Source organism: Trichomycterus rosablanca, chromosome 4 (genome assembly GCF_030014385.1).
Source record: "Trichomycterus rosablanca isolate fTriRos1 chromosome 4, fTriRos1.hap1, whole genome shotgun sequence".
Classification (NCBI taxonomy): Eukaryota; Metazoa; Chordata; class Actinopteri; order Siluriformes; family Trichomycteridae; genus Trichomycterus; species Trichomycterus rosablanca.
Window position 1 is genome coordinate 43,878,302 of NC_085991.1, and position 22,175 is coordinate 43,900,476.

Below are 22,175 nucleotides of genomic sequence, written 5' to 3' on the forward strand. Positions count from 1 at the left end.
TAGGGATGGCATTAGCCAGGTGATGAGCGATGCATGGTTTCCTCCAGATATGACGCTTGGTATTCAGGCCACAAATTTCAATTTTGGTTTCATCAGACCAGAAATCTTGATTCTCATGGTTTGAGAGTCCTCTAGGTGCCTTTTGGCAAACTCCAAGTGGGCTGTCACGTGCCGTCTTGCCACTCTACCATAAAGTCGTGATTTGTGCAGTGCTGCCTGGATGGTTGATCTTCTGATCACAAGGATACGCTGGAGCTCTGTCAGAGTGACACTCAGGTTCCTGCTCACCTCCCTGGCCAAGGCCCGTCTTCCCTGATCACTCAGTTTGGCCACTTTGTCATTGTGGGCTATTTTGTGTACAATTTTGTGACAAAAGATTAACTCAATCTATTATAGAATGAGTCTGTAATGTAATAAAACGTGGAGAATGTGAAAGGGGTGTGCAGACTTTCCAGCTTGACTGTATACTGGATAATTTGGACTATAAGGGGGTACTAGCAATCGGCTAATCAAAATGTCCAAGATGTCGAAGTCTAAAGCAGCTAAAAACACAACTCAGGTAACTGGACTGGACAAAATGAAAACTGCCTGTTGATGCAACCAATTCTGAGGACACAGAGAGGGCCATATCAAAAGTAGTTTCGTCTCGCACCATCACTGGACATTCTAGGTTTACACTCAGGCATTAAGGTAGGCTGTGTTGTGTATTGTAGCTTCTATTTATTCTATCATTTGATGTATGAGTGTTATTTACTGACTGTCATGAAATGTGGCACTTTTCTTTTAAAAATCTGTGAAATCTGTGATTTTTAAAAAACAAGGTCATTTTCCCGTGACTTTAGTAGGGGCTTACTGATAACAGTCAGTATGATCTTTTCATCATTGACACAGAGAAATTCGACATCTGTTTTTTTTTTTCCAAATTCAAGGTTAAATATGATCTCATCTAACCACAGCAAGCATTTCCACTGTCTTCCTGCCCATCTGAGATGAGCTAGGACTCAGAGAACTCTACAATGTTTCTTTATAAAATTAACGTATGGTTTTCTGTTTGTGTAATAGAGTTCAGGTGGCATTTCTTGCTGCAGCGGTGGACAAAGTACCCTTAAGGTTTATGTGGCTATATTTATCACATCATCATCATGGTTTCAGTGCCGTCTGTGGACTTGAAGGTGACGCACATTCAACAGTTGTTTCAGATTTCTCTGGATTTCTTAGAATCTTTTCAAAATACTCTATGATAAAACAGCCAAATTATTTGCAATCTTTCTTTATATGTGTTTACATTTATAAACTACAGTTAAGTTGGTCAGTGAAAACATTTGGAATAATTTCTTTCTCCTTACGTCAGTAAAATAAAGGTTAAAAAAATAAACAAATCACAGATGCTTTTAAAAATCAGTTTTTATTGCATTTTACAAATTGTCCCAACTTTTCTGGAAATGGGGTTTTTCATTTTCTTGGCTGTTTAACTACAACCCCAAATCAGAAAAAGTTGGGACAGTATGGAAAATGCAAATAAAAAAAAAATGCAGTGATCCTTACATTTAGTTTAATTTGCTTGCTGACAGTTTGAACCCAAGATAATCCATGTTTTATCTGCTCAACTTCATTTCATTTGTTAATAAACCTCCATTCCTGCATTTTAGACCTGCAACACATTCCAAAAAAAGTTTGGACAGGGGCAATTTAGGGCTAGTAATGAGGTGAAAGAACTAAATAATAAGGGCAGTGGTAGCTCAGTGGTTAAGGCACTGGACTAGTAATCAAAACCAAACAGGTGATGTCAACAGGTGATTGTAATTATGGTTTGGTACAAAAGCAGCATCCAGGAAAGGCTGAGTCTTTGATGAGCAAAGATGGACAGATGATCTCCAGTTTGTCAACAAATGTGTGAGAAAATTATTGAAATAATTAAAAACAATAAACCTCAATAAAAAAATTGAAGGAATTTACATATAGAGCAACATATGCTGCCTTCAAGGCGTCGTCTTTTCCAGGGATGTCCATGCATTATTTAACAAGACAATGCAAAACCACATGCTGCACACATTACAAAGGCAAGAAGAGGGTACGGGTACTGGACTGGCCTGCCTGCAGTCCTGACCTGTTCCCAATAGAGAATGTGTGGAGAATTTTGAAAGGAAAAATGCAACAACGACGACCCCGTACTGTTACACATCTTTTTTTTTTAATATATATATAGATTTTCTTTATGCATTTTCTCCCCTTTTTCTCCCTTTTTTTAGCGCATCCAATTGCACGATTGCATCATGCTTCCTCTCCAATAATGCCGTTCCCTGCTCTGATTGAGGAGAACGAAGCTAACCCACGCCCCCTCCGACACGTGGGCAGCATGCCGTATGCATCTTATCACCTACACTTTGATGAGTGCAGTGCAGCTCAACGTTGTGTACGGAGAGGACACACACTGAGAGCACCCTTTTCTCATCTCTGTGCAGGCGCCATCAATCAACCAGCAGAGGTCGTAAGTGCACCAGTCATGAGAGAGAGACCCCTATCCGGCTTAGTCCTGCCCATCTGAACAACAGGCCAATCGTTGTTCATGTGGCTGCTCACCCTCAGCCGGCAGGCAGAGCTGAGATTCGATACGATGTATTCGAGATCCCAGCTCTGGTTCCAGCATGTGTTTTTACCGCGGCCTGTTGCACATCTTAAGATGTGTTTGCAGAAAGAATGGGACAAAATAAAGGCTGAAACACTAAAACGCTTGGTATCCTCGGTGCCAAAACGTCTTTTAAGTGTGATGAGAAGGAATGGCAACATTACAAAGTGGTAAATGCTTTACTGAAGTTGAGCAGACAAAACATGAAATATCTCAAGTTCATCCTGTCTGCAATGAAATAAAAGTCAAAGTAAATGTAACAAACTCTGTGCTTTTTCTTTATTTGATTTGGGGCTTATGATTTGGGGCTGTACAAGAAAAGGTCAATTTCAGCTGTAATCTTTTTAAAAAGATTGTTTAAGTTCAGAAGACAATGTAAAAATTTAGGAATTAAAGAGAATGTTACACATTAGGCTATCTTTGAAGTATCAGAATAGTAGAAAATATTATTGGAACAATGGATTTCTTCAAAATCATGTATGAAGAAAAGGTCAGAGAAAATTGAACTAATTACGTTTATGTATCTGTATTATACAAAGATAGAACTCCACTGGAAGTTGGATGATTTATCTGTAAAAATGCATTCTGGGAAATATGAGCAGACAGGAGCACAAGTAACAGTTTAGGAGTGCTGGCATTAATCAGCCATCCTGTTATTAAAAATAGCCAAATATGACTGTTCCTAATTCATGCTTTTATTTTTTGCCGTACTAGAAGGAGCATGTGCTCATTTAAAGATGTCACTTCTTAATGATGTCATATAGACAAATCAGTCAAATTAGTCACACACACACACACACACACACACACAGTCTCTGACACTATTTGTCTTACTCTTTCTTGTTGTCGATGTGTCTGAGTATTGGTGGCGTGACATTGTGTGGGCAGAGTAGCAAGCTCGAGTGTAGCGGCAGATGGTTCCCATGGCAACAAGTGCCTTTACATGATGACAGGCATTCCCACCAAGTCTTAGACACATATTCTACCAACACACCACACCCACCTCCCCACGCACAACTATCCACCCACCCAACACACACATCCTGCGCTCTCTTAACAAATACACACACACAGAACTCAAACACACTCCAACTCTTACACATAAACACTCACACACAGTCCCACTCTCACACACATACAATACTACTTTTCTCTGACAACTGCTCCTGCGCTCACACATAGACTTTCATTAACTTTCTATCTCTCTCACACACACTTACTTTTGCTCTCTCTCTTACACACACACCTGCTTCTACACATATACCTAAACTCCCACACACACTCTTGATAATTCACACATACATAATTTATCTCACACACTTTTATTTATTTAGATTTTTATGTCATGCTTTACACTGTACCTCTATTCATGGCAGTACAGGTAGTTACAGGTTACACATGATTCATCAGTTCAAGTTCAATGTCAAACACCCTCATGGGCAATTTTGTATCTCCAGTTCACCTCACTTCAATGTCTTTGTACTGTGTGAGGAAACCAGAGCTTCAGGAGGAAACCTACACAGACATGGGGAGAACATGCAAACTCCACACAGAAGTGACCTGAAACCAGCGCAGAGATTCAGAACTCCTCGGTTCGGAACTCGACGTTCCCACTGGTCGGCTGGGTGCCATCTGGCAGGCATTATTGGCAGTGCCTGCAGCAGATATTAATTGGCGCCGCGTATCTGCAGGATGGGGACCAGAATATGTGTGGGTGGGTGGGATCTTCATACGCTGTGTAAGGACCCTGATTGGCGGAAGAGACACCTGTGCAGAATGCAGGGGTGAGAAGAGGAGGGCTGTGCACGTGTCAGAAGAGTACAATGATGTGCTTTCCTCGGATGCAATTGGGTATCCCTCAGCAGCAGAAGACAAATTGAGTGCGCTAAATTGGCAGGAAAATGGAGAAAAAATGCATAAAAAAAGTGACCTGAACTGCTCCACCTGGGGATCAACCCAGAACCTTCTCAGTGTTAGGTGACCTCGCTACCCATTGAGTCACTGTGCCGCCCACACACACTTGTAATCACTCAAACTTATACTGCCACTCTCTCACACACACTCATACAACACACATACACATTTTTAAACATATTCATTTTTTAAAACAAGCAACCTATCAGGAGTTATTCTCTCTCTCTCGCTCTCTCTCTCTCTCTCTTTCTTTGTCTGATTAGTTTTAACAGAACTCTTTTCATCAGAACTGCACTTCAGGTTATTTTTATATATCGCGTTTCTAAAACCTGGTCTGTAGTTGCTCTCGCTGCCCAGCTTACATAACAGCATGCACAGTAATAAAGACAGTGTCAAGGGTACAATAACACCACAAACAGAATGGGAGGCACGAGCTTTTTGTGAATCTATTAATGGAGTTATTATCACAGCTATTTTTGCAGTAACTTCCTGTCCACATTAACCTTTCATACTATCCTTGATTATTATGTGTGTTGATTAATACCAGGAAGTCAGTGTGGGCTTAAGTGTAGGTTTCAACAAGTTCCAGACACGTTTGATGCCAAACACATTTAAAGAAGCCGAATGACAAAAATTGTATCCATCTGGAGAGGTGAAACTAATAAAATAAGTGTGGAACTAGTGCAGATGCTTCCATTTAGGTGCACTACTTGTTATAAATGAGCATTTTATCTTCTACTGTGCATGAGGCATATAATGATGAATTACCTGGTCCTGTTTACCTTGATTTTGAAAATATTAAGTGAAACTAAAAGAGTGTTTATTAGGGGACATAAATGACAGAATCTCTCTTAATAGGTTGACTTTATCACATCTGGACTGAATAATGAAGATCTCCATTTGCTTGTTTATTTTTTTGATTAGTTATGAATTTTAATTGAAATTAATTTCATGTATGTATGATTTGTGTAAATCCTATTCATTCTAATTATTCTCTAGGTCACCCAATGAGGATGGGTTCTTGCTGAGTCTGGTTCCTCTCAAGGTTTTTTCCTGTAATTTTAAGGGAGTTTTTCTTTGCCACTGTGGTCATTGGCTTGCTCAACAGGGTTTTTGGTCTGTTGGTTCTGAATTCTGTAAAGTTGATATGAGACAATGTCCATTGTAAAACGCGCTATACAAATACATTTGATTTGACCTGACAAAGATTGTTCGAAATAGTAATAGATTATACACTGATCAGCCATAACATTAAAACCACCTCCTTGTTTCTACATTTACTGTACATTTTATCAGCTCCACTTACCATATAGAAGCACTTTGTAGTTGTAAAATTACTGACTGTAATCCATCTATTTCTCCACATACTTTTTTAACCTGCTTTCACCCTGTTCGTCAATGGTCAGGACCCTCACAGAGCAGGTATTATTTAGGTGGTGGATCATTCTCAGCACTGCAGTGACACTGACATGGTGGTGGATCAGACACAGCAGCTCTGCTGGAGTTTTTAAATACCGTGTTCACTCACTGTCCACTCTATTAGACACACCTACCTAGTTGGTCCACGAGACGATCGCTCATCTATTGCTGCTGTTTGAGTTGGTCATCTTTGAGATCTTCACCAGTGGTCACAGGACGCTGCCCCCGGGGCGCTGTTGGCTGGATATATTTTTGGTTGGTGGACTATTCTCAGTCCAGCAGTGACAGTGAGGTGTTTAAAAACTCCAGCAGCGCTGCTGTGTCTTTTCCGCTCATACCAGCACAACACAAACTAACACACAGTGCTGAGAATGATCCCCCACCTAAATAATACCTGCTCTGTAGTGGTACTGGGAGAGTCCCGACCATTGAAGAACAGCATGAAAGGGGACTAACAAAGCTTGCAGAGAAACAGATGGACTACAGTCAGTAATTGTAAAACTACAAAGTGCTTCTATATGGTAAGTGGAGCTGATAAAATGGACAGTGAGTGTAGAAACAAGGAGGTGGTTTTAATGTTATGGCTGATCAGTGTATACAGGTTATTGTTTAAAGACTATTAATGTACAGATGTACAAAAATTATGAAATGGAAATGAACAATATAAATATATAAGATTTGGAATAATTATAATAAAGTCCAGATGTGAAGCTATTGTACAGGATATTAATTATACATGGTATGTGTGCAGGTGTGGTGGATATAGTTCAAGTAGAGTAGAGTGCAGAACGGGTTGTGTGGGGTGTGTATGGTGTGGATTGTCTGGGGATGTTTTGTGCATTTTTGCCTCCAGAAGCAGTGCCTCAGTAAAAGTTTGACCCATTCCCGTCAGTGTTTTTGACAGTAGACTTATATATGGTATAAATGAATATCCTTTACATAATTGTTCCTTTAAACAAATAGCACAAAATACACACTACTCATTCATTTATTTACGTTATTTACTGAGTCATTCTCAGGGCTGTGGACCCCACACTGATTGGTTAGGGAGGTGGAAGGAAATAAAGTACCAAGACGATAACCCATGTACTGAAAAACAGTGAGGAAAACTTCTTACATAAAGTGACTATAGGTGAAGATCATATTATCTATGACCAGGCACATACAATGCAATCATGACACTATGCACTATATGACAATCCACCTTGGAATGTACGAAGGATCTTCAAAAAGTTTCCACACTTTTATATTTTGGTTGGAAACAGTGAGGGTGGGAGGAGTAGTAATTGGTCGTGTCTGAGAGACTGAGAGACGCTTATAGTCTGGATTTAGCACCATAGCACTGATTTCCACCTCTTTGGACGCTCAATGAAGCTTTAAGGAGAAGAAGATTTTCATGTGATGATGATGTGAAAGCAGCGGTGCATTAGTGGCTACACACCCAACCAAAAACATTTTTTGCTGATGGCATTAAAAAGTTGGTACAACGCTGGGGAAAAAGCATCAAAAGGTGACTATGTAGAAAAGTGATGTCATTTGTTTTTGAGTTTTAAAAAAAGTGCGGAAACTTTTTGAAGAACCCTCGTACATAACTTAAAAGACCTGTTGGTCATGTCCTGGTACCAGATACCACAGGACTCTTTCACAGGTCTTGTCAAAGTCATGTGTCTATGGGTCAGAGCTGTTTTGCATATTAGGCAGGTGGTCCAACTGTTTCAGCTTATTGACGTATATCTGTGATCATAAAATCCCAGGCGAACATGCTCACAAATTCCAAAATCAAAGCAGAGGCAAACAATAAATGTCTACAGGCAAACTGGAATAGTCTGTAAACACCAACATATTTTGGCACTCCTGCACTTCTAACATAACCCATACTGACCTGTATAATATTAGAAAAAGAGCAAAAGATTAAGAAAGTGTTAGAAGGAGTTAGAGAGAGAGCAGAGGTGAACAGGATTGCTCATTTACAGTGTAGGCTCTCCTTATATAAAAACCTGAAAAGCGAGCAGCCTACACACTCAGTTATGCAACAAAGCAGCAGGAGCTACAAACCAAGAACCAAAAGTATAGAGGAAAATGAGAGAATTAAAAGATGCCTCCAAAGCACTGGAATATTGTAATGTGAAGCGTTTACATACGGCCAAAGCAGAAGTAATCAATCATACAGAAGCAGTGACAGACAAAATGAGTGAAAACTAAAAAGTGAAAAAAAAAGTCAGTGGAACCTGTCCGCTAATAAGCATCATGCCAGAAACAGGAAGGGAGACAGAGAGAAATGAGGGGGAGACTGAGTAGACAAGTCTCAGAAGTCTGCCTTTTTATTTTCAAATGAGAATGACTAATAAGGCTAGTCACAGCAAAGGCAGGTATCCTTAACAAAGAGAAATTAAAAAAGAAAAAAGAGAGGCAGTCAGTAGAAAGATTGAGAGCCCCTAAGTGGTAAAAAAATAAGCAGGCAGAAAAAAAAAATCACCAAGTAAATATGCATAATTTTTTTGTGCAATCTTATGAATCTGGTGAATAAAAGATTACAGCTGCAGCATTTCTGTCAGACTCCCTCTGTCAGAGGTATGAAGGCTAATTTTGGACTCACAAAATTGTGGGTAATTATCCTGTTCATACTTTTAGAAATTATAAAAACTTCTGTCAATTTTGGCAAGTCTTGAGTAAGTATTTGGACTGTCAGTGTTTAACTTCTTTTAGGCTGCCAAGTTAAACCATCAAATTCAAGTCTGAGGATTTAGCCAACTTGGACTAAAACTTAGTTTAAAATGGTACACCAGCAGGTAAAACTGTTTTTTTTTTTTTTAGGTCTAACCACTGTCTTATAACTTGGCTGTTATTTAATTAATTGCTGTACACACGATCAGTGATGGCATAGTTACCTTTAAAAAGTAACTTAGTTACTTTATTGATTACTTGATTTTAAAAGTAACTTAGTTACTTTATTGATTACTTGATTTTAAAAGTAACTACATTAGATTACAAGTTACTTTATTAGTTACATTCAGCAGCTGCCGTAATGCAACTGGAGCTGCGTAGGCGATTGAAGCGGAATAAGAAACAAGAAAGACGCGGAAAACGGAGTCCTCTGTTCACAAGTGTAAGTAAGATAAATAAAATAAAATTTTAAAAAGACAAATAAATAACAAAAAGACGATAAAGGGTTTGTAATGAGTCTGTAACTATGGTGATATTACGTCATCACGTCCCCACGTGTAGTACGTAGCGGTGTTGTGTGCATACTGCACACTTCTGTACTGAAAGTATGTACTTCTTTACCGGCCGAGTAGTGCATACTTCCTCCAATCTAGTGCATACTCTGTAAGTATGCGATTTCGGACGCAGCTCGTGACTTAACTGTCGCATAGGCCAGACGTCACTCCCCGAGTTGCAAAAATAGTAACGCACAGTAAATTGGATAAGTAAATTTAATCTGATTACTGGATTGGAAATAGTAACTCGTTAGATTACTTGTTACTGAAAAATTTGGTCAGATTAGAGTAACGCGTTACTAAGTAACGCGTTACTGACATCAGTGTACACGATAAACAATCTACACAATATACACCCACTGACCACTTAATTAGGAATATCAGAGTTTTGTTCCTAATACAGCCTCACATTTTGTGACATGAAATCATTGTTGCAACAGACGTATCTTCTAAATCTCCTGCTGCATCATTTCTATAAAATGCTTTAATTTAGTTTAGATCTGTTGATAAGGGAGGCTAATAAAGTAGCCAGTTTGCCATAGCTTGTGCTTTGTGATTATCATGCTGAACATAGCCAATAGAAAATGAGTAAATTTTGGACACAAAAAGTATGCACATGGCCACCAACAATACTCACATAGGCTGTAGCATTTAAACTTAGTTAGATTAGTATTGGGGTGCCCAGTGTTTGCCAGGAAAGCATTCCCCCACATTATTACACCAACTGTACGAACTGTTTACACAAGGAGAACCATATTATGTTGTTATTCTGACGCTTTATTTGGGCGCTACCAAGTCAATGGACAGTCATCAGAAGCCAATACTGCCTCAAAAATGTTGGCAGCTTGGCTTTGCTAGGTGGCTTGGGACCATTCACATTTGTGCTGATCATATTCCACAGGTTTCAATATGGTTCAGGTCCAGAAATTGGACTGGTAATGACATGGTCTTTATCTGGCGATTCTCCTATCACACATTGATTAACCTGGCTGTGTGGCATGAAGCATTATCCTGCTAATAAAACCTATCCTCAGATTTGGGGAACACTGTCAGAGTCAATGGACAGTCATCAGACCAAGAAACGTCCAATCTAACTGTCTAGCTTTGGTGAGCATGTCAACTGTAGCTTCAGATTTATGTTATTGGCTGACAGAAGTGGAACACAATATTCCTTAAGATTTTAAATGATTTTCCACAAGGTTCAAAAATAATATCTTATTCTATGCAGGAAACAAAAAAATTCTTAAAAAATAAAGATTTAAAATCAGCATAAACTAACAAACGTGTACTGAATGCAGCACATGCGCCACTGGAGTAGTTGCTTCAAAAGGGTGCCCCCTGTTGGCTATCTAATTATATTATTTAGATAACTGCTCTCAACCACTTCTTTAATCACCTGTAACCTATAAAATCACATGTACACCTTACGTTCTTATATAATTATCCAATCAGCCGGTTATGTAACAGCAGATCGTTGAATAAAGTCATGCATTACCAGTAAGCCACCCTTTTAATCCTGGATGATTTTGGAGAGTGTGTGGTTCTTTAACAAAGTGCATTTTATTCTGTTAGAGCAAAAACAATCAATGTTATTATGTGGACACAGCCACAGCCATTAGATAACTCTTGAAAAGCATTAGTGCAATATATCTGATACTGCTAAAAATCAAACAAACGTAGCTTGTGAGTGTGGTGAGAGGAGGTGAGTGCTGGCTGGGTTCACCACGCACCACAAGTGGCTTGTGCATGTAGAACACATGCTGTCACTCACAGGACAAGCCAACCAGTCTGTTCGACACATTATGGGTTAGCTTTGCCTAAGAAAACCTTGGTTGAAATATAAATAGAGCTAGATTAAATATCCATATGGTGTCCAGGAGTTGGAATCAACTTGATGGCACATCTGGTCAAAATAAAACAAATGCAGTGTTTTTAGACCTTGAATAATGCAAACAAAACACCTTCACGTACATTTCTTAACAACACAGTATTAATGTTTTCACATAGGAAGAATTCAAAATCTATATTTGGTAAAATAATTCCATTTTCAATCACAGCTTTTATGTGTTTTGGCATGCTGTCCACCAGTCTTTCACATTGCTGTTGGGTAACTTCAAGCCACTCCTGCCTCAAAAATGTAGGCAGCTTGGCTTTGCTTGATGGCTTGGGACCATCCACATTTGTGTTGATCATATTTCAAAGGTTATTAATGGGGTTAAGGTCCAGAAATTAGACTGGTCATGACGTGGTCCTGATCTGGTGATCCTCCGTCCAAACCTTGATTGACATGGCATTATCCCGCAGAGGCTTTATCCTCAGAGTTGGGGAATATTGTCAGAGCAGAAGGAAGCAAGTTTGGATATCCTGATATGTGGCCTGATTCATGTGTTCCTCACAAAGACAAATTTGTCCAATTCCAGCCTTGCTGCAGCACCTCCAGATCATCACTGTTCCTTCATCAAATTTCACAGTCGGTATGAGACACAGTGCTCCTCTATGATTCCATGCTTATGTTTTAAACAAACCTCAGTCTGGCTTTTCTTTGCTCCTTATTGGTGAAGGGCCAACCTTCCATGCTCTTTACCCCAGCACTGTCTGTCATTCTATTTGTAGGTCACTTTCTGTCACCTCCAATTAAAGAGTGACAATCCAGTGAGTTGACTTCATTCTAGTCAATGAAGAGTTGTTTTAGCCTCATGCCAGTCTGTAGTTTTATTGTCCCTATGTATAAAAACTCCATCAGCACTGCTGTGTCTGATCCACTCATACCAGCACAACACACACTAACACACCGCCACCATGTCAGTGTCACTGCAGTGCTGAGAATGATCCACTAGCCAAATAATACCTGCTCTGTAGTGGTCCTGGGAGAGTCCTGACCATTGAAGAACAGCATGAAAGGGGGTTAACAAAGTATGTAGAGAAACAGATGGACTACAGTCAGTAATTGTAGAACTACACAGTGCTTCCATATGGTAAGTGGAGCTGATAAAATGGACAGTGTGTATAGAAACAAGGAGGTGGTTTTAATGTTACTGCTGATCGGTGTATAATTTAGTACTTTCATAAAATGAACTGAAAGTTAGTACAACCTTAGAAACATACAGTGCTAGCCCTTTATCAAAGAACTCTGCCATGTTCTCATTTGTAAACAGTAAAAACAGGAACAATGTAAAAAAGCCAGCCCTGATGATTGTTCTTCATATGCTGTTTACTCAGAATCATCATCTTATGACCAGTCTGAGTACTAATGATTCAAACAGTGTGTATTACTGATATTACCAGTGTATGAATACAAAAAAGCCTCCACAGTCTTTTGGACAGATGCAATAGGACAGTTAGAAATGTGATAATGACGTCAACACACAAATCATTTATACATAGCTACCAGGTGCGAGTGTACGTTTCATCCATGAGTCAGAGGAGAGTGAACAGAGCAGCTTCAAGTGTGAACAGGCTGCACTGTATGTGTGTATGCAACAAAAAAAGTAATATAGAAAGAAGAAGCTCATAAATAAGGGAATAGAGACAGAAAGAAATAGAGAAAGTGTGTGCTCTCTCCCACAAGCCCTTGCAATCTTCACACTTCCGCCCCCACAAGGCAGAGCGGAGACGCTCAGCGGCAGCATTCCTCTACTGTAACAGAGCAGCAGGGCTTCAGCGAGACATCTCACTCACAAAATAACCAAATCAACTGAGAAGCTTAAAACACAAGCACAACAGTAGAATGCAGGAATGATGATAATGAGGAGGATCAATCCACTCTTTATCATGTGGAGGTCAGCACTCACTCGCTCACTTTTACAAAATAACCAAATCAAAAAGAAAAAGGCAGACACTGTGACCAGAGAGCATATTGATGTGGAGGAAGATCATCTTACTTTTCATCAGATTTAAACCAGGCAGACCTGCAGCCGTCCCAGTCGCACGGCTGAAAAGTGCAAGTTGTAGGGTAAACGTAACTTGAGGTTACTTTATAATATTCATGATATTTAGGCTTGCTAAAGTGCCAAGGAAAAAAACAGTATAAATACAATGAACAACAATTTATTATATTGTACATTTATAAAAACCAAGCTCTAAAACCGGTCATCCAATGATCTTGGATTCTGATAATGCTTTAAAAGTATCAATGATTTCAGTGACTGTCTAAAATGTATTTATAACAGATTCCATTAAATACATCAACTAAGTGATTAACTAAATACACATAGTAAAAATAAAGCACATATACTACATAGTCAAAAATATATGGACACCCATTTTAACACTCAGTTAAGGTGCTTTAGCAACACCCTTTATTACCAGGTGTAGCTCTGCCCCTGTGCACAACACAAGGTCCATAAAGGTCATGGGTTGTCATATTTGGTGAAAAGCAACTGGCAAATGACTCCATATTAATGCCCATGATTTTAAAATAGAATTTCCAAAAAAATCATGGTCAACTGTCCACATACTTTGAACCATATAAAGTAAGGCACAGGTTTTTCTGTGTTATTAGCAGTGGCACATCTGGACCACCAAGTAATGTTAACATAAACATTCAGCCTCCAACCTGTGGTTGACCAACACCCAAAAAACAAACATCTAAACAAACAAGAAAATACAAAAGTAGTTTAGTTCTACTTGGATGAGCTGCTTCTTTGTTTTTCTATTCACTTACCTTCATTCACCTACCTTCAAATATTCTTAAGGTATGGTAAACAATCTAACTAGGGACACAATGGATATATTGCAGAGCTTATATGGCAAACACTCATACACCCAGGACAGGGCGCCAGTCAATCGCATGTCATCACACAATTATGCATTCAATCACTCACTTACAACTGAGCTGTTTTTTTTTATCTTGAATGTATATGATACAGTATAAGAAGGTTACAAATCACATTCATTCAGTCATACATTCATGTTAGGTAAGTTATTTTAATGCTACACAAAAACACTTGTGCAAGGTGGAACTACATCCTGAACCAGGCACAAATCCATTGCAGGGTATCACACACTCACCCATTTACCCACAACCAACTAGGGGCAATTACAATTATAAAGTGTCTAATTAACCCACTGGCATGGTTTTCGAATCAGAATCAGGCTTTATTGGCTAAGTATGCTCACACATACAAGGAATTTGACTTTGGTAACGCATATGCTCACAGTGCACTAAAATTACAATAAAGGCAGTCTTATCACACACAGCTCACTCTCTCTGACACACACATTCATACCTGTAAACATTAGCATTTGCAAATCACATTATATAAGGTGGGAGAAAGCTGAAACATCTGTATAACACCACATGGGCACTGAAAGAACATGTAAACTCATTAAAATAAGTACCCACAGCTAACGTAAGCACAGGTCCTTGATGCGGCACCAATTTACATTGCACATTTCAGATGTAATGATATAACAAAAAACAGTAAATTACATTTGTGTTTATATTTATAGCAATATACAAAAATGTAGGGAAAAACGTTTTAACCAATTTAATTTTTAACCAAAGGTGGTAAACAATGGAGATTTTACTGTATGGAGAATACAATGATTAAATACTGATTCGTCAAAACAAACGAATAAAAAGCATTGTAGCTTACTACTTGTTGTTAATATACATTATACAACATACATCGATATAGTTCTTTATGTTAATTGCATATTTACAAAGGATGCTTTTGTTAATAACCATCTGATGTTCTATTAGACTTTTATACAGTAAAATCATGGTCAGTGTTAATTCTGAATTAGGTTAACTTTAACTTAGACATGTTAATGTATGAACAGAGAGTAAGCAACTTTACCTTTTCCTCTAATGATCAGAAACTCCGCTTTTGAAGTTCAGCATCAGCATCTTCTCGTTACCATCAGCATCAGCATCGTTTTATTCCCCACTATCACATCACCTGCTTTTAATATCATTGATTAGAGAGAGATTCCCTGAATTCATCCAGCTGATGTGATTTAAACAGAGATTCTCTTACTGAACCGCTCACATTGCTTCCCTCTGTTGTTACTGACTCGCCTATTTCAAACACACACACACACACACACACACGCACACGCGCACACGCGCACACACACGCACGCACGCACGCACGCACAAACACGCGCACACACACACGCACGCACAAACACGCAACTTTCTTCTCCAGCGCCGAGACGGGCGCCGGCTCCCATGCGCATGCGCAGCACATAGCTTCACTTTCACTGAAAATCACCCTCTGAAAATCGAAACGTTTGTTTTGTATTTACACGGGGCTGTTTCTGACCCTGTGTGTGTCAGAAATCCTACTTAAGAAAACCAAGAGGTTGTGGGGAATACCTGGAGAACAGAATAAAAAAGAACTGATAAATAATCTGATTAAAGCAAGTGTATGGTAAGATTGAAGAAACAGCATTTAAAACATAGACAGACTGACTTGATTACTTTGTTCCAGCAATACACCTAAAACACACTCCACCCCAGACTTTGTTGCTCACAAGTGTAAACAAGGCAGACTCCCTTGCTAAATAACTATCATCTTATGATACACTGTTTGTGGTTAGTTATTATGGATCTTCAGTTTACCTTGTGATTTTTTAGCCAAACTTTTTACCAATGTGTTTCATGCAAAAATAAGCAAAGAATAGAAGTAAATTCTCTGAGTGTTTGCTCAGTGGTTGAGGTAATAGACTAATCATCAGTTCAAGCCCTGTCACCGAAACTGCTGACCATGCGTCTACACAGACATGATTGTCTATGTTTGTGGGGGGATGGCCAAAGCACTGCAATGGATTGGCACTCTGTGCAGGCTATTTCAGCCTTGCGCTCAGTGGAACCAAACCCGCTGTGCTGTTGACCAGGATAAAGCAGGTGGTAAAAAATGTGTACTTATAGAAATGCTGGGGCTGTGTTTAAAGCATGAGACTGGTAAACATGGGCAAGCCCGGAGTGGCTAATCGGGAGATTCGGGAGGATTCCCGATGGGCCGGCTCATGTCAATCTCGAGTTTGGGCCGGTTGGATGGGAAAAATAATTTTGACACATCTGTCACTTTTCTATTTTTCTTCTTGCATTCATTCATCTGACAGCGCAGCCCCTACATCGCAGTAGATCAGATGGGTTCTACCATCTGAGGGAATCCCCCCCTCCCAAATGTTTAAGTTGGTTTGGCCCACGAGGCGTCTTTTCTGGAGCGCCGGTAAAAGTAAATAGCGCAAACCATCAGTCGGACTCGGTGGTGATGGAGGGCAGGAAGAGGCCAGGTGAAGCTGAAAAAGACAGTTAAAAAAAGGGGGGTTGGAAGAACATGCTGCCAAATGTGCCAAATTAACAGACTTGTTTTCCAGAGGACAGATGCAGCCGGTAAAGAGAGATATGGACATTTGCAATGTCAACTTAGTGTAGTTTATTTTGTAGAACCCAGTACACACCATTAATCACAAATATCCAGTTTCAAGCTGAAATTAATAAACATAATTTGAAGTGTAATATATTAAATAGCCTAACTCATTAATGGAATGTTTTTGACACTACTGTACTGATGATCCATGACTACTGAAGGGATAGGTAGAGGATAGTCTAACAGAGTTATTTAAACTAACATAGTTATTTGTAATGTAAAATATAATGTGGAGAATATACATGATATATGTTAAATTGTTCAGACAGATGTCAGCACGATAGCCTAATTTATTTTAACAAATGGAGACAATTAGCCTAAATCACTATCAATTTTACACCATGTTATGTTATGTTCATGTTATGTTATTCAGCAAAAGAGGCTAACCTATAATAAAATGTTTTTTTTTAGCCTCAGAGCAGCAGATAAGCCATGTCTCATGTCTATAGACAATGACACCGTTATTAATAAAGTTACAGAAACCAGTGCACTGCTTAGGAGGCTTTTGATGCTGTATGTAGCCACTAAATATGCGTGTAGTGAAGCTACTTACCTCTCTGCTGGGAAGACATGCAATATTAATTTCAAATTATTTTTATTTCAAATTTTGCTCCGGTACAAATGTAAATACGTTTTCATCTTTATCACATTTTTTTTTACCTTTTAAATCTTTATCTGATTTAAATTTGAATTGAACATGTTTAAGTGAAGTGTTTTCTGTTATATACCCGATAAAAAGGCATTGTAAGAGCTAGCTGCTGTTTCATTTATTCAAATTTCTCCTCCATGGAAAAAGTGGGCCGGGTTTAGGCATAAAACTCCCGGGCTGAAAAAGGGGCCCACTCCGGCCCTGAACATGGGTATAGGAGAGAGTTAGACAATTGCATTGGGGTATCGGTAATCTAAAGTTTAATGGTAAGAGAAATGGACATTTATATTTAAATTGTCATAATAATAGTAATGCACTGATACTTGCCTACAAAGCCAAAAATGGACCAGCCTCAAGCTACCTTTGAGGCCTAATCAAACCCCGCTTTGTACCACGCAACCTCCGAGCCACTAGTCTCGCTCGACTTGATCCTCCACCCAGGACTCGAGGAAGACCAGCATCAAGGCTCTTCTCTGTACTGGCACCCAAGTGGTGGAACGAACTTCCTATGTCTGTCTGAACATCTGAGTCTCTTGCTGTCTTTAAAAAACGATTAAAAAACCTTACTGAGCACTTAAGCTGACCTGTACTTACTTGCTAAAACTCTTATTCATTTCTTGAAGAAGGAAAAAAAAGAAACCACCACTAACTTTGGTTCTAACAGAGTTTCAGCAGATTTGTGTTGTTGGACTGTTGTTTATTTAAGCTAGAGTAAGGTAATGTTTACTATGGAAGCACTTCTGTAAGTCGCTCTGGATTAGAGCGTCTGCTAAATGCTGAAAATGTAAATATAAAATGTAAATAATAATAGTAACATTAAAATTGTGATTACATTTACTTAGTGTAGTATTTTATTAGCTCTTTAAAAAACTTAAATTCCTAAAAACAAAAATGACAACATACCAAATCTGACACCTGATGATATTATCCTTGACTATGTGTATCATAATATAAATCACTCCATCCATAGGGGGCAGTTAGAAACTTAAAAACATACTGTACATAGGAAATATTACCTAAATCACTGTCAACAATGTTTGTGTAACGCTTTGTGGGCTAAGACAGACAGGAGGGGCGGACACACACGCAGAGATGAGAATAACTAGACTATATTTATTAATAAACAAAAGACAGGTACAACAAGACAAGACAAGCTAACACACAGAGCTAACAAACAGAGCTAACACATGGAGGTTAAACAAACAAAAGGCTAATGCTAACAAACTAAACAGGGTAAACAGACTTAACAAGACTAAACAGGATTAACAAGGCTAACAGGGCTTACATGACTAACAGGGTGAACAAACAGGCTAAACAGACTAAACAGGCTAACTGACAGGCTAAACAAAGACTAAACAGGCTAAACAGGCTAACGGACAGGCTAAACAAAGACTAAACAGGCTAAACAGACTAAACAGGCTAACGGACAGGCTAAACAAAGACTAAACAGACTAAACAGGCTAACGGACAGGCTAAACAAAGACTAAACCGGCAAAACAGACTAAACAGGCTAACGGACAGGCTAAACAAAGACTAAACAGACTAAACAGGACTGAACAGACTAAACAGGCTAACAAACACACGCTAACAGACAGGATCAGGCTAACAGACAGGATCAGAACAAATCACCAAGACAGGAACTAGTAGCAAACCGTAAGGCAAAGTTACAATGAAACAAATCCAATAATCCCCACCAGCCTCTCCCAGTTCCTCTCTTAAATATATTGCAGCTGGGGCTAATTAGCCCCAGAGAACCAATCCAGAGAGGGGAGCTGGCTGGAGGCTGATTGCTCCAATAGAGGTGGGTGTGGCAGACAGGAGCACACAGAAGGCTCAAGTGTGACAGTAGCCCCCGCTGTAGGCACGACTCCCGGCGTGCCCAAATATAAACACAAAAGGGGGTCCTGGACCCTGCGGGGCGAATTTAAAGTAATTCATAACGTTCTGAGGCAGGCATGACATAAGTGCGGTAACTCGGGGTGCCGACGGAAATCCAGAAGCGCCGTCGGGGGGCGCCAACGAGGGTTCAGAAGCACTGTCAGGGGGTGCCGACAAGAGTTCAGAAGCGCCATCGGGGGCCGCTGGCGAGGAGCCAGAAGCACCATCTAAGGGCGCCAACTCATGAACTGAAGTGCCATCGGAGGACACCAACTCGGGAACAGAAGCACCCTCTGGGGGTACCAACTCAGGAGCAGAAGCGCCATCGGGGGCCGCCAACTCAGGAACAGGAGCGCCATCAGAGGGCGCCGACTTGAGGACAGAAGCGCTGTCAGGAAGCGCCAACGAGGAAACAGAAGTGCCGCCGGTGGGTGCCGATGAGGAAACAGGAGCACCTTCGAAGGACACCAACTCTGGAACAGGAGCGCCATCAGGGGGCGCCAACTCAGGAACAGGAGTGCCGTCGGAGGACACCAACTCAGGAACAGAAGTGCCGTCGGAGGACACCAACTCAGGAACAGAAGTGCCGTCGGAGGACACCAACTCAGGAACAGAAGTGCCGTCGGAAGACACCAACTCAGGAACAGGAGTGCCATCAGGGGGCACCAACTCAGGAACAGAAATCAACTGCGTGGAGCCTGGCGAAGAGGCTTCGGGAGTCAGCTGCGATGAGCCTGGCGAAGAGGCTTCGGGAGTCAGCTGCTGTGAGCCTGGCGAAGAGGCTTCGGGAGTCAGCTGCGGTGAGCCTGGCGAAGAAGCTTCGGGAGTCAGCTGCTGTGAGCCTGGCGAAGAGGCTTCGGGAGTCAGCTGCGGTGAGCCTGGCGAAGAGGCTTCGGGAGTCAGCTGCGGTGAGCCTGGCGAAGAGGCTTCGGGAGTCAGCTGCGTGGAGCCTGGCGAAGAGGCTTCGGGAGTCAGCTGCGATGAGCCTGGCGAAGAGGCTTCGGGAGTCAGCTGCGGTGAGCCTGGCGAAGAGGCTTCGGGAGTCAGCTGCGGTGAGCCTGGCGAAGAGGCTTCGGGAGTCAGCTGCGGTGAGCCTGGCGAAGAGGCTTCGGGAGTCAGCTGCGGTGAGCCTGGCGAAGAGGCTTCGGGAGTCAGCTGCGGTGAGCCTGGCGAAGAGGCTTCGGGAGTCAGCTGCGGTGAGCCTGGCGAAGAGGCTTCGGGAGTCAGCTGCGGTGAGCCTGGCGAAGAGGCTTCGGGAGTCAGCTGCGGTGAGCCTGGCGAAGAGGCTTCGGGAGCCAGCTGCGAGGACCCTTGAGAGGAAGCATCCGGAGTCAGCTGCGTGGACCCTTGAGAAGAGGCGTCCGAAGTCAGCTGCGTGGACCCTTGAGAAGAGGCGTCCGGAGTCAGCTGCGTGGACCCTTGAGAAGAGGCGTCCGGAGTCAGCTGCGTGGACCCTTGAGAAGAGGCGTCCGGAGTCAGCTGCGTGGACCCTTGAGAAGAGGCGTCCGGAGTCAGCTGCGTGGACCCTTGAGAAGAGGCGTCCGGAGTCAGCTGCGTGGATCCTTGAGAAGAGGCGTCCGGAGTCAGCTGCAAAAACACTGGAGAAACGTCATTAATCAGCTGCACAAATCCTTGAGAATCTCCTTGATTCAGCTGTGAGGACCCTGGAGAGGCGTCCGGAATCAGCTGCAAAAACCCTTGAGAAACTTCTTGAAACAGCTGTGAGAACCCTGGAGAGGTGTCCAAAGTCACTTGCGAAAACACTGGAGAAACATTCAGCTGCGTGGACCCTGGAGAGGCGTCCGAAGTTAGCTGCGAAAACACTGGAGAAACATTGGAAATCAGCTGCTTGGACCCTGGAAATGCGTCAGAAGTCAGCTGTTTGGACCCTGGAGAAACTGGACTCATCTGAACCCGAGTACACGGGACTGGAGCCGGCGAACAAACAGAAGGACCCCCGGAGCCCTTGGGGTCGAAACAGGAAACAGGACCTAAATAATATTGGCTGGCTCCTAACGTGGACTTGGGACAGTCACGAGCTTTATAAGCGGGCACTGGCTCCTGGACCACATCCGCAGTGGGCACTGGGGAAAATTTAACCTCCCCAGTGGGCACTGGATGCTGGGTATGAGCTGCAGTGGGCGCTTTGCTGCGTGTAGCGTCTCCAATGGGCTTGGGAGGTTGGGAAAACGTCCCTACACCAGACCCGTAAGGGTTCTTTCCTGGATATTGAGCTCGCATGAGGCCCTCAAACACCTTAACCGATTTCAGCTCGGCTCCCCTGTCAGACCAAAGCTGCCTAGCCCAATCACGAGCAGCACCCCTCAGTCTTGACATCATAAACAGTACCTTGTCTGTTTCAGCTGGCTGGGGGTCCAGAAGGTTCTGCAGGTAGAGCTGGCTCTGAAGAAGGAAGCCTCCGACAAATGAGTCGCTTCCATCATATGGAGCTGGCCTACTTAGCGGGAAGGTCAGAGGGAACCCCATGGAGTCAAAATCAGGGAACATTGAAACAAAAGACATCTCGCTGTGTCCTTTTATGGGGGAATATTCTGTAACGCTTTGTGGGCTAAGACAGACAGGAGGGGCGGACACACACGCAGAGATGAGAATAACTAGACTATATTTATTAATAAACAAAAGACAGGTACAACAAGACAAGACAAGCTAACACACAGAGCTAACACATGGAGGTTAAACAAACAAAAGGCTAATGCTAACAAACTAAACAGGGTAAACAGACTTAACAAGACTAAACAGGATTAACAAGGCTAACAGGGCTTACATGACTAACAGGGTGAACAAACAGGCTAAACAGACTAAACAGGCTAACGGACAGGCTAAACAAAGACTAAACAGACTAAACAGGCTAACGGACAGGCTAAACAAAGACTAAACAGGCTAAACAGACTAAACAGGCTAACGGACAGGCTAAACAAAGACTAAACAGACTAAACAGGCTAACGGACAGGCTAAACAAAGACTAAACAGGCTAACGGACAGGCTAAACACAGACTAAACAGACTAAACAGGACTGAACAGACTAAACAGGCTAACAAACACACGCTAACAGACAGGATCAGGCTAAC